Raw genomic sequence first — 13,261 nt, 5'->3', positions numbered from 1 at the left:
ACCTCATGTGAAATCCCAGGTAATACTGCTAAGAAATGAAACTAGGTGTTCCTCTTCCAGCACTTGAAATGTAACAAAACAGCATGTACAAGTACAGCTGCTCCATGTGAACAATTCCCTAGAAGTTATTAAGAAGAAAATACACTTTGATAAGCTGTGCTTTATCGCCTTATAGCCCTGCAAAAGCACTGTTCTTAGTTTAACCATATCTGCAGCAGTTTATTATAGACCTCTCAACAAACAGTTTATTAGTCAGGAGAGAAACAAAATGATAAGGACTAGCTTGATGTAACTGGTTCACGTGCTTGTTGCCTTCCAGATATAGTGGCTAAAGTAAGCCTGGAAGGTACCAGGCTGGGAAAGATGAAGCAAAACAGCTTTTCTTAGATTGAGGGTTACATTGCTTTCCAGTGTCAGCACTCAGCAACATGTAAAACTGAGTATGAATTAATTTGAATGTAAATTAAATTGAATTCATTTATATATACTGCTCAAAAAAATAAAGGGAACATTTTACCATGGAACTGAAAGAGTTTGCGTTCCCTTTATTTTTGTGAGCAGTATATTATTAATAGGATTGTTCTCCAAATATTTAAGTATTCCCTCCTTCTGTTGTATTAAATATTACAATTTAGTGAAAAGTTTTAGAGGGGGTCTAGGAATTACATAGGTCTTTGAGAACCGTATGTGGCTCTTGAGCAACTTGTTATGGAATTATTAAAGGGCTTGGTTTTGGTATTGCCCAAGTGTAGGCAATAGGCAAATATGTTCCCTGGAGTTTATTCTACTCTTTGCAAAATGCAGTCCATTTTTTTGTTTACTGATTTTCTTTCCACTTCTTTTCCTTTTTCAGACTGCTTGAAAGCTTTTGTGAATGTACATGACATCTTCAGTGATCACTCCACCATAACTGTGGTTTTGCAGAAGGAATGGGGTAGTGGTGGTAAGATATATCCTTTGGCTTGACCGAAGCCAGCCATGGTTTGGAATATCTTGATGGTATTTGCTAGACATTGATAACCTCCGATTAAGTAATCTCCCCTTTTTTCTGTCTGCTAATTTTAGTTAAATATTAATGCTGTTTTTCCAGATACTAAACATTTGGGGAGCTAAGGCCCTTTAAAAAGAAAGAAAGTGGTTTGGGGAACTGCAAAGCCACTCTGGAATCTGTATAGGAATGCATCGGCTTTTCCTCTCAATACTTTGTGGAGTCTTGTTGATGTGTCTCTATGTGGGACCTGTCCCAAAGACTTCAGCCGTCTGAGCTGAAGAGATCACTTTTACAATCAGATGCTTGTTAGCATCACTTCTGTGAATAAATTAACTTAAGGCTGAGAAAGACTCAAATGCAATAATAGTGTGAATTTTTCTGTGCTGTACATTTTTTCTTTAATTTCTTTAATTTCCACTCCCAGAATCCTTCTGAAAGCAATTTGAAGCCATTGCATTCATTTCTGTTGGCTCTAAAACATTGAGAACAAACAGGAAACATCTGAGCAGTTGTCTCTCCAACCAACCAGTTAAGAGTTAAAAACAGCAGGATTCAAACAATGTCTTGCTCCCAAACTGCCACAGCTCCAGTAGTAACAATTATTCCTTTGCTTTCAGGTCACATAAAATATAAAACAAAAATATGCAAATATATCTGCATACTATCTACACAGATGCATATCTGGGTACATATTTCTGGTCAATTGACAGAATATTTCTCAATCTTGACAACTTGAAGATTTGTGGACCAACCCCCAGAATTCCCTAGCTAGCCTGATGGAAGAGGCAAGAATTTTGTCAATGCCATTTGTATAAGCTGGGAAAATAAACCAGACCATTTTTACAGGTATTGTGAAACTGAGTTAAAGGATTAAGAATGTGTGCTAATTGCTCTCTGTATTCATCCCATAGCATAGGGTGAGCAAAGGTTTGCTATCATCACAGAGCTGGGAGGCATGAGGTGGAGCCCTCAGATGTTCTGCAACTTTGAAGAGAATTTGTGACCTATTTGGGTGGGATTGAGGGTTGGTGGTAAAATTTAAGTATTAAATAACGTCTGACTGTTCTACAGTTACAAGATACCTAAAGCCAAATAAATAATTGATTGGTTCCAAGCAATGTGTGAAAGATCATCTCCAGTTCATCTCTTTTTGCCTCAGTGTGGTTGCCAAAAGGTCATATCTATGGTAATTGCAGAAACCAGCATTTGGCAAATTCCCATTAGGGTCTCTAAACTTTGCAACTTTGTATTATCTTGGCCTACTTCCACATTTGCTGACTTCTTCCAAGTGAAATAGCATTCATAAGTCCTGTGTATAATTTATCCTGCTGTTACTATTTCCTCAACCCTTCTTTCCTTCTGTTTTCTTTTTGTTTCTGAAGTCCTATTTGACATATTGACCGATCTCAAGGCAAACGGAAGAAGAGCCACCCACTGGCTCCTTACATTCTATGAGAATCTGAAACAAATTTCATTGCTAAAAAAATCAAAATCAAGCAAGAGGAGAGAAAAAGTGGCAAATGTGCGGTTTGCAGAAAGCTCTTAACTATGGCTTTGAAACAAAAGGTCTTAAGAATCCAGTGCTTCTCTAGCAACCCTACCCTTGCCATACATCTTTTTTGTGCCTCTTGGAAATTCAACAACATTTCCTAAACTGGCCTTTAACTAACTGTAGTTACTCTCTTTCTTTGGAGTAGACTACACTGAGTTTACTGGGTCATATTTCTAAAGAAATGTTTATTTTTTTAATCTTTTAAAATTATTTTATCAGCTCACATTATTTTAAAGCAATTGAGAAACAAAATAAGTTTGTCCATGTTTTACTCAAAACATTTTTTAACGAAGTTCATAAGCATGTTTGTACTTTTAAAATAACAAGGTACCATTTATTTAAAACAAACAAACCCACATTTCCATTTAGGAGTTGTGTGGTTGCTGTTTTGTTTCCTTGCACATGGCAGTGTTTGTAGAATCCTACGTGGAACTCCTTGTCATCAAGATTTTCTTTGGGACTGTATAATTATAATTGCATAATTCATATGACGTACTATTCCTTACAATATATGCTGTTGTTCACAGTTTATTGTGCAAGTTATGGGCTCCTGCTCCCTAAAGCATACCATTTTAATGTATAGGATAGAGTTAGGATTAGGATTAGTATTTTAAACGTGACATTTACTGCTAAAAATGTTGTTACAGCATCTGTGACACCTTTATCAACATTTGTACAAAGGTTCTCCACTTTCTTCTCTTGAATTTCTTCTTGTGCTTCAAAAAAAACAACATTTCTTGAAGCAGAATGGCTCTGTGCACTATTATACGGAGCATCATATTTTGCTTGAAGCATATTCTGTTTTAAAGATGGACATTTAAAAAGTTAGTATGACCATGATAAACACCCAGTGATAATGTTGAAAAATAAATATCTTTTGGCAGGTGTGTAAATAGAAAAAAAAAATCCAATTCACTATTATGCCAACAAACCAAATTTTCATAGAACTTTAACAGGCATCTAAGGAGTCATAAATAACAACTAAAGAGCTCAACAACCCAATTCTCTTTAAATATGGAAGAACAAAGAAGAGCCTTAATATTGCCCATTAACTGTAAATATACATAGGTCAAGATTGTATGAGTTCTCCTAATGTAATATTAAAATTAGTGCAAACTGATACCAGGTTGCCTTTAATATGACTCAAAATTCAGTTAACACAAAGCTAGTGTGCGTGTAATCAAGCCAAGCACATGTGAAGTTGCATTTGGGTTTTAGAAGCTGCTGATCTTCATGTGTGCAAAATGGAGAACAGAAAGATTCTGTCAGAGGAAAACAGTACAAATTTAATACTGTGATTTTGTTAGCCATACATTTAATTATAAATATGTTTTTTATCATTTCCTATAAGATTTCATTAATATACACATAAAATTATGTTTTAAGATTTTCACCGTCTACTTCCATTGGAGTTGAGCCCATTACTCCATTTTTCATGAAAATATCATTTCAGTACTTAGTCAAATTTGGCTAATGCAGCCATTCCATGGGATTCACTAACTGTACTAATTGAGATCTAATGTACTCTGACAACAGACAAAGTTCTTCCCCAGTATGACAAGATATGTTGTATTTATAGTAAGTATGATATGTAGATGTAGTTACATATCTAAATTAGTATGTGCAGTTTTTATGTAAACCTATGTCTCTTTTTGTTTGTGTGGTGATGCATTTCTCTTTTAGAGGAGACAATCTCACATGCATTTCTCTGTCTTTGTCCCTATAACCCTAACCCTTGCTCTCTACTCTCTACCTATCCATCCTTTTGGTTATCATATTGTTGTATTCCACTGTGTTCTTTTTCATTGTTCATTTTATTGTTCTATTATTTTTACTTCTGTTCTGTTTACACTCTTTTCATTGTTTCCTTTTTATTGTTATAAGGTGCTAGAGTAGTCCCACAGCAAGATAGACAGCAAATAAATTTAACAAATAACCTGTGCAGGTAAAATCCATATGTTTGCATCTATAACTACTGAATCTTCAATGCCCTTGGAACTCTTTTTCTGTTTTCTTGGGAAATGAAATCATGTCTGTGTTTTAATATAATGATTCCATGCCCGCAGGTAAGAAAAAAGCTTATTCAGCAATCACCATTAAATTTGTCCCACAGGAATAGATTCCAGTAGCTACAATATTTATTAACATGCCTAGTGAAATGTGTCCATTTCTCACTGGTTTAATTCACTCATTTTCCAATTATTTTTCATAACATTTATGTAGCTGCCCTTCTTATAACCAACTGTAGACAACTTCCAACCAAAATGAACTTTACAAAAATACATTAGAAAATGATTACAAGTAGAAATGTAAATAATTATATTTTACACTTTGGTGCATACACAAAGGTACTTTTTTTCCCTACATGTTTTTTTAAAATGCTATTTGGTCATTTCCCCATCCTAGAATACCTTGACATGCATACTACTTTATGAACTTGATTTCCTTGTACCTGACCTTCATGTAGAGATAATGGAGAAGAACCTTTATTTGTCCCTATCTCTGTTTGGAAACACAATTTTACCATTAGAAGATGGAATATAAATATTTCATATATATAAAGTAAATCAATTCCATTTCTGGGTTGCCAAAAATGTCACAGCGACTGTGGGATTTTGCCTGTAGTATTGCACAGTTGTGCAGCCCTTGGAGCATCCACATTTTTTTAAAGTGAGTTTGAACCATGTTCTCTTTATTAAACCATCTCTCCAAAAGAAGTTATTGATGTGTTTTTAAATTTGTAATTTTAAATATGGTGCAATAGTAGCTGCAATTGACACCCCCTCCCCTAATAATTATGTCTCCATTCATATTCAGTTCTTGGTGGTAATAGTCAACAAGGATTGCTCAATGTTTGCTGATAGGCATTGTTTATTTTTTATTTCTGTAATAGTTTGGAAAATAAAATGATAGACTAATGTCTGGCTTTGCATGCCTTAGCTTAGCTCATCATCCAACACTACTGCTTTAATAGCTGCTTTAGTAGTAAGAAAAGTGGAAGGGCAGATCTGGAATTCAAGGTTAGATTAGGAGGTTCTGAACACATGCTTTGGAATATCAATCTATTTTTCACCCTTTTGTCACCAGTAGAAAATGAAATGAAATAACATTCATTTGTTTCATTCACAGTATTTATTTACATTCACAATGTTTACATTGTGGGCAGGTTTTTCTGGAGGTCATTTGCAACAAGGAATAAAAATGCGCTGAAACTATAAAAGAGTCTCCAGTTAATATATAATAATTCTGTTGTTTTCTCGTTTTTTGGTTTATTTATTTGTTTATTTATTCATTTGTGTGTCACCCATATTGTCTATTTTTATCAGACAGGGAGCGACAGAATTTCATTTGGCATCATTATAGTAAATTCATACATAAAACACCTTGTTACTAAAATACTGCAGTTTATATAGGATCTTTTCAATTAAAATGTTATTTATATTTCAACAGGTTTTCACAGTATATATTTACAAAGAGACTAACAAGTAAAAGGGATTATTCCAGGGCCATTCAAAGATGTTCTATGTATAGTATGTGTCAAAGCATTTTCTTTGCCTGATATGATCGCCCAAGAGGTCAAATAAAATAGCTAAGGAAGACCATGCTGCAGCAAAGTGCCCTTCTAATTATCCATCTTTAATAAAAGCAATGGGTTGTTTCTAGAGTTTCTGTCTCATAGTGGAATTCTTCAGTAGAATTTCAGGCCTGCCCTGGAATTTTATCTTTCTTATGGCTCCAGTGCCGTCCTGTATGCCATTCAAGTTAGTTCTTCAACCTTCTGAAGCAGATTTTTAGGGGGCAAACAAAACAGCAGGAAGGAGAGGGAATCATTAATTATGCTTTCTTTCTAGTTTTACCTACAAGATTTATAGACAGGAATGCATGTCATTTACAAAGAGAAAATTATCTTTTACCTCATTTTCAAGAGGCAAAGTCTGGATCATACCCAGTGTATACTATTCCTAATTGTGATTTACATCCTTTACAAATATGGATATATGTATACATACAGTGTGTGTGTGTGTGTGTGTGTGTGTGTGAATGCATACAGACTAGGTGCCAGTGTTTTAAAGTTTGTGAGTTTGATTTCACTATAGTTTCTCCCTAACTACTTATGTGGACATAGCTACAAGCAAATATTCATAGGATTGTAATGTGATTCCTGACACTGATGTCATGAGTTCCAAAATTTTTGCCTGATGCTGACACAAATTTCCTGTTTCATCTTCTCTTTTTGTGCCGATAAAGTGTTAGCTGCTTTGTGTCATTGGTAACGCCCCAGAATATGTAACTTCTTCTTTCAGTGGATCACCCACTTATTCAATAACAATGCAGGCCATTCTCAATTAACAATTTAGGTTGTAGTAATGTACCCCTGGAACATTTGGTACATTGGTATTTTAAACAGTTAAGACCTTGTTTATGCTTTTTCTTACCTTTGGTAAGTCTTTGGTTTATGGCAGTATATAAATATGAGAAATAAATAAACAAAGTCAAGTCTGTAAATATTTTTATGAAAATCTTGCATCATGTCCTTCCTCATAGTATTTAGAAGGGAGGAATTCCAGGAAACCATAATATGCTTTCCTAAATGACTTCTGTAGAACATTCTGGAGCTATGCAAAACTTTCCACCTTTAACATATCATTTTATAAGTCATTTGCAAGGGTTCACTTGACACTGGACACAGTGGCTTGATTCCAATTTACTTTTACAGTGTACAAAATTTAATTCTAGAAAGCAATGGTGATACAAACCCCTAGCAGGACAACAAAGTCACAAGGAGGGATGTAGCAGTAGAAAGTGAAGTGGAAAATTCAATTTGCACCCCAAGAAATCTTTTCCACCAAACATCCTTCCCCCCCCCCCCAAACCCATGTAGAAATCTCAGTACCTGATTAAGAATTCTGTTTCTAAAATTACATCTCAGAAACTTTATCACAAGTTTCAAAAAAGTCTTAACAGGGATAAACAAGATGATTGTTAACTTTTTTTAGGTATGAAAAGTTGCTGTGGAGTCTGATTCTGTTTTCCTACTCTAGGTAGTCCACAATAATGGGAATTGGGACTGGAATTTCTATAAGTATATGGTTGTAAAGTGTGACAGCCCATGACCACCCTGTTTAGCAACAGAATTCTAGCATTTCTGGTTGCCATCTTTAAGAGAATATAACTGCAGGTCATTAAATAAGATTGTCACATGTTCACCATTTGGGACCTTCTGCCAATTCTCCTCTAACTTTGCTTGTGGGAAGAGGGCAAAGAAGGTTGCACATGACAATCGTGACTGCAGGACATTACAACATTGTAATTGTGAGCCAGATTTCAAGTGCCCAGGTCATGGTCACATGATCACAGGTATTCTGCAACTGTCATAAGTATCACTCATTCAGCACCATTATAAATTCAAACATTTGCTGAATGAGTGGTTATTAAATAAGGACCACCTGTATTTGTATAATCAAAATAGATAATAGTATATATTCCTGCACAGATGTTTATTACATTATCCCTCTGTTGCACATATGCCAGTGTTTGCAAATATCATTTATTTGTTATGTTTAGAATACACCCTTTACCAAAAATATCCAGAAAGTCTGATTACAAAAATAAAGTTATAATAAAACATAAGGAAATTTTCACAGAAATATCCATTAAATATCTATTAAAATGATATCTCCATAGCTGTTCCAAACAACATATTGTATATTGTAGAATTGGAGTGAATATGTTTTCAAGAGAAGAGGACTCTGGGACTGACAAACTCCAAAGTCTACTGAACTACATGGATAATATCAAGATTAATCTTTTAACTGCTTCGTCAAGAGATAAATATTATAGTGGACGTTACCAAATACTGAATTGCAGTCTTTGAAGTCATTAGCAGTCAGTTTTGTTCTTTGCTGAAGCAATCATCAACAAGCAGAAACTCTCATATTCCAGCATGTGACACAAATGGATGAAAGCCTAAAATAAGCATTATGTTTCACATGACTAAAAGAAATAAAAGACGAGGAAGACATAGAAAAGGTAGATGAGATCAAGTGTCTTGGAAGACCTACCGGTACAAGTTATCCATGAAAACAAAAAATGATGAGCATTTGTCCATACACTAATCAGCTGAATTCAATTTGGTAGCACCTAACTAATCAAGTCCATCAGTTAATTAAAACATACTCTAATCAGGGCTTATGATGCTTATGATGAAGCTCTAAAAGTGCTTATCTTATGTTTGATTAATCTGCCTGCCTGCTTTCTAGAGAGATTGTATACCCACTATGTATATATGTGCCGTGAGACAATCAGACTGTGAATAGATTTTTCCTTTTTTATCCACATCACATCCAATAGAAGTATTTATTTTTACATAAATTCTTCATACACCAGTCAAATAGGCCTCAATGTCTCATCCTGTCCGGATACTTATTTTTCATTTCTTATATTTGCATAAGTAGGTCATTAAAATGCATTCAGACAATCCGTTTGTATAAGAGGTGCTAAGCCAATTACTGAAATATTTTCCTGCCATCGTTATATTTTCATCATGCAAAATCAATTGTAGAGTTGCAAGATGTTTCTCTCTTTTAAAAAAAGCTACAAATATTGGCATATCAAAGTGAAAAGAGTTTCAAAAGATAGGTAAGTAATTTACAGAAACAGTTTTCTCTCCTATGGAATTGATGTTTATCACTCTCGGTGTAGAAAATGTACAAAAGTGGGTTTCAATCTGTATTGATGTTGAACAATATAGCTTTATAGCACAAGAAAACATTATGGATCTCTTTTTAATGCACATTTTATTCAGCTGGATTCCTACTCAACCATTATTTTCATCAATGCATCATAAAGTCCCCTGCTATATTAGGTGCCTTTTTCTAATCCCTGACCATCCACCTTCTCTATCATCTGCTCTTCCCTCCTCACATGTTACTGGAGCTGTGGTACTAACATTTTCAAGTGTACTCATCAAAATCAAGACTCAAGAAAGAAAAGTGCTATTATTTTAAAAATAGTAACAGTTAAAGTCACTAGAATTAAAAGGGGGGAAACAAATATTAAGTGTGTTAAACACACTATAGATGACTCTTAACTATTTACAAATACCTTGATTATTACATACGCTGTATCTGCAGCAATGAGAAGCAAAGCAAAATTTTGGACTGATATTGAATTGTCACTCTGCATACATACTCTATCAGTATGTAGTTTTTGAAATTAGGAAGAAGATAAGCATTTAATTTCTGTATATTCCTAAATTCAAATATTGCAATAATCTTCAGAGCGTTGTCAAGCATACACATTTCACATAACTATTCTAAGAATTGACAAATAAGTTTCAGTTTTTCCAACTTCAGTTTGCCAGGTTTGGCATCATGTTTTACTTTTTAAAAGCTCTTGTGAAATTTAAATTAATCAGAATAGAGCTGGAAGGGACCTTGGAGGTCTTCTAGTCCAACCTCCTGCTCGAGCAGGAGATCTATACAATTTGAGACAAATGACTGTGCAGTCTCTTAAAAATCTCCAGTAATGAAACACCCACAACTTCTGGCAAGCCATTCCACTGCTTAATTGTCCTCACTGTCAGGAAGTTTTTCCTTTATTTCAGGTTGCTTTTTTCCTTGATTAGTTTCCATCCATTGTTTCTTGTCCTGCCCTCTGGTGCTTTGGAAAATAAGTTGACCATGTTGAATTTTGCCGTGCACATTTTCTTCTATAATGCATTTTTATACTAAGGTAGACATGTCAAACTCGCGACGTCACGTGACGTCACGCAATGTATCGGAGCTTTTTCGCCATTGCCAGCAATGGGGTGGGCGCGGCTCCGGTATGATGAAACCGGCCCATGGGCCGGCAGTTTGACACCCCTGTACTAAGATGTCAATTTTATGTGCATTTCTAAGTGGAGATTTTATTTCAAATATCAGAAAATGATCAATATGATAATGCAGACATTAGAAATTACATAAATTCATTTTAAAATATAAACCATATGATTTTTTTTTCTCCATCCCAGATTGTATCATACAGGGAGCAGCCTAATAATCTAAGTTGGGGATGGACTGTCTGAGGCCTGGGACAACATTAAAACCTTGTATGTTTTTTTTATATATATAGATTCAGAAGTCCCATCCAATTACAATGCCTGAAGATCAGTCATTTTGAGGGAGGAAATAAACATGTAAACCATTTTAATTGTTCTTTAAAATGAAATCCAGAAGACACACAAAAACTGAAGCTCCACCAGTTTATATTATTGCTTCGTTGTAGATTAAAATCTCTGTGTGGTCCCTATAAAGTTGCCTACCTTCTAATTGAAATCATTGATCACAATCAAAATAAAGATAATCATGCTATTTAATAGTGTTAATAATTTGGACAGTCTTCTGGAAGTGAGGCCGAAGGGGGAGGAAAACAAGAATTAATGTCTGAACGCTAAAATAAGTCATTGATCTTTGCATCAGGTGAGCTCAGCTTCAAGGAACAAAATGTCAGTTTGGCTTTGCACAAAGTCCAGCATATTTTATCCCTATTGCGTATCTTCTTAACTCAGATGGGTAGTATGAATCAATTTCAGCTTTGATCACTCTTTTAGGTGATTCACAACATATATTTGACGTTGGAATAGAATTAAAGTACCAGTCATGTGCATCGTGATTGCACCTCGTCACTTCAGTTAACCTATGCTTGTGAAATAGTCATGGTGAAATTGTGCCATTTGCATTGACAATGCTCCCATAAAAAATCTGATAATTTTGCCAGTCCAGAATGTATTTTTTCCTTAAGTCTCTGTTGATTAGAATAGCGTCAAGTAATATTTCAGCTGCCAAGAAAGGAAGGAGATTGGGGAGGAGGAGATTTTTGATAAGAGGTGAGCATTCCAGCCAGAGAAGCATAAACTTTGACAGGATTTCCTGGTTAGGAATATGAACTTTGACAGCAATAATAATTTAAATAGGCTGCTATGATCTGAGCACAAAATCTTAGGAGTTCCTAAGATTAATGAAGATAGGGGGAGGCAACAGCTGCGGATTTATTAGAAAAAGGACTGAAAACACATCTTTTTGAAGCATCTGGTTGATTTGCTATTATCTTGCATTGATTCTTGCAAAGGGAGAGTATCGTCTAAATCAAAATACATGAAATATGTCTTAAAGAACCTATTGGTGATTCCCGGCCTTCAGCTGGCTTCTTTGTTGGTCTCTCAGCTGAATTCTCAAGCCTGTGCAGCTGATCTGCCATTCATTAGGCTAGAGCTGAGATAATTGCCTGAATCCTGCTCCAGAAATAATTATGGCCTGTCTCATTAAAATCCCCCTTTTCCATTTCCTGTGGCAATGACAGTTTGGCTATCCTTCACTGCTTTTAGATATGAACACCCACAGGGTTTAACCGCCATATTTCAGCAAGGAGCAGAAATGTACCTTAGATTACACATTTTGTGCAACCTCAGTTTAAAACTCTTTTGAATCTATCATTGATCGAAACTTCATTTTTTAAAAAAAGAAAAGGACAACCCTTTTCAGCTTTTAGTAGTCACATGTAAAATACTTAATTACAAAAAAGTTAATAATCTTGAGTTGTTCAAATCACTGGTCATAACTTAAAAACATTTCCTACAGAAAAAACATACTGTAATGGTGTCCCAGCTCCAACAATAGCACACAGCCCAAGTAAGTAGTTTTCACACAGAATCTCAATAATCAGATCAAATGCCAGGATGAAGAGATTAGATTGCAGAATCTTGGGAACCAAATAAGAAAACTATTGCCCTTATTTATTAATAAGTGGAGCCATTGTGAGTTATTTGATTGTTTTTCCTGACAGATTCCCTAGTTAATTAATGGGCTAATTAATTAAGAGATAAGGATGAATATATTTCTCATTGTCATATTTTCAACAATTCTCCTTTCTTTCCTAGATTACAATAATACATCTCCTTCCATAGAGTTTAGAGACAGAAAAAGCCACTTTCCATTCTTGAACAAGAGGCCAGGTAACATGTCTAAATCAGTTCACACTCTAGGAGAAGAGTTACTAGTGACAATCCCCTTCCTTGGTTTTACTATAAATCTCCTGGTTAGCAGCAACTCTTCCAATGAAATCATCAAAGGCATATTTAAATAAATAAATAAATAAATGTAAATAGAACCCATTTAGTCTAGTGGTAAAGGCACCAGGCTAAAAACTAGGAGACTGTTCTAATCCCACATTAGGCATGAAAACCGGTTGGGTGACTTTGGGCCAGTCACTCTCTCTCAGCTCAATTGACCTCATAGGTTAAAATATATGTGTAGTGGTTATTGGTAGTAATTAATGGACTTTCTTTTTGACCAGGGCTGAATACACAACTTTAAAGATCTGTTTATAAATGTGGAGAAATTTCTTTTGCTTTAGCTCTTAGGGAAATTGATACGGTAGAACAGGGGTCATCAACCCCAGGTCCGTGGACCGGCACCAGGCCGCGGCATGCCAGAAACCAGTCCATGCAAACAAGCAAAGCCCCATCTGCGGGATGCAGCCAATACATAAAACCACGCCTCCTCTGGTCCACGGAAAAACCTCTCTCCACGGAACCGGTCCCTGGTACCCAAAAGGTTGGGGACCTCTACAGTAGAATACAAAATGATTTTATTTAATTAAGGTTAGAATATGTTTCTGATAGCTCTTACTAGACTTTTGCTGATTAGAACTGAATGATGAATTTTTACAATCTGATT

This window comes from Protobothrops mucrosquamatus, unplaced genomic scaffold (assembly GCF_001527695.2).
Source record: "Protobothrops mucrosquamatus isolate PMUCROS unplaced genomic scaffold, P.Mucros_1.0 scaffold_93, whole genome shotgun sequence".
NCBI classification, from domain to species: domain Eukaryota; kingdom Metazoa; phylum Chordata; class Lepidosauria; order Squamata; family Viperidae; genus Protobothrops; species Protobothrops mucrosquamatus.
The sequence above is the reverse complement of the archived record's forward strand: the minus strand, read 5'-3'. Positions refer to the sequence as shown.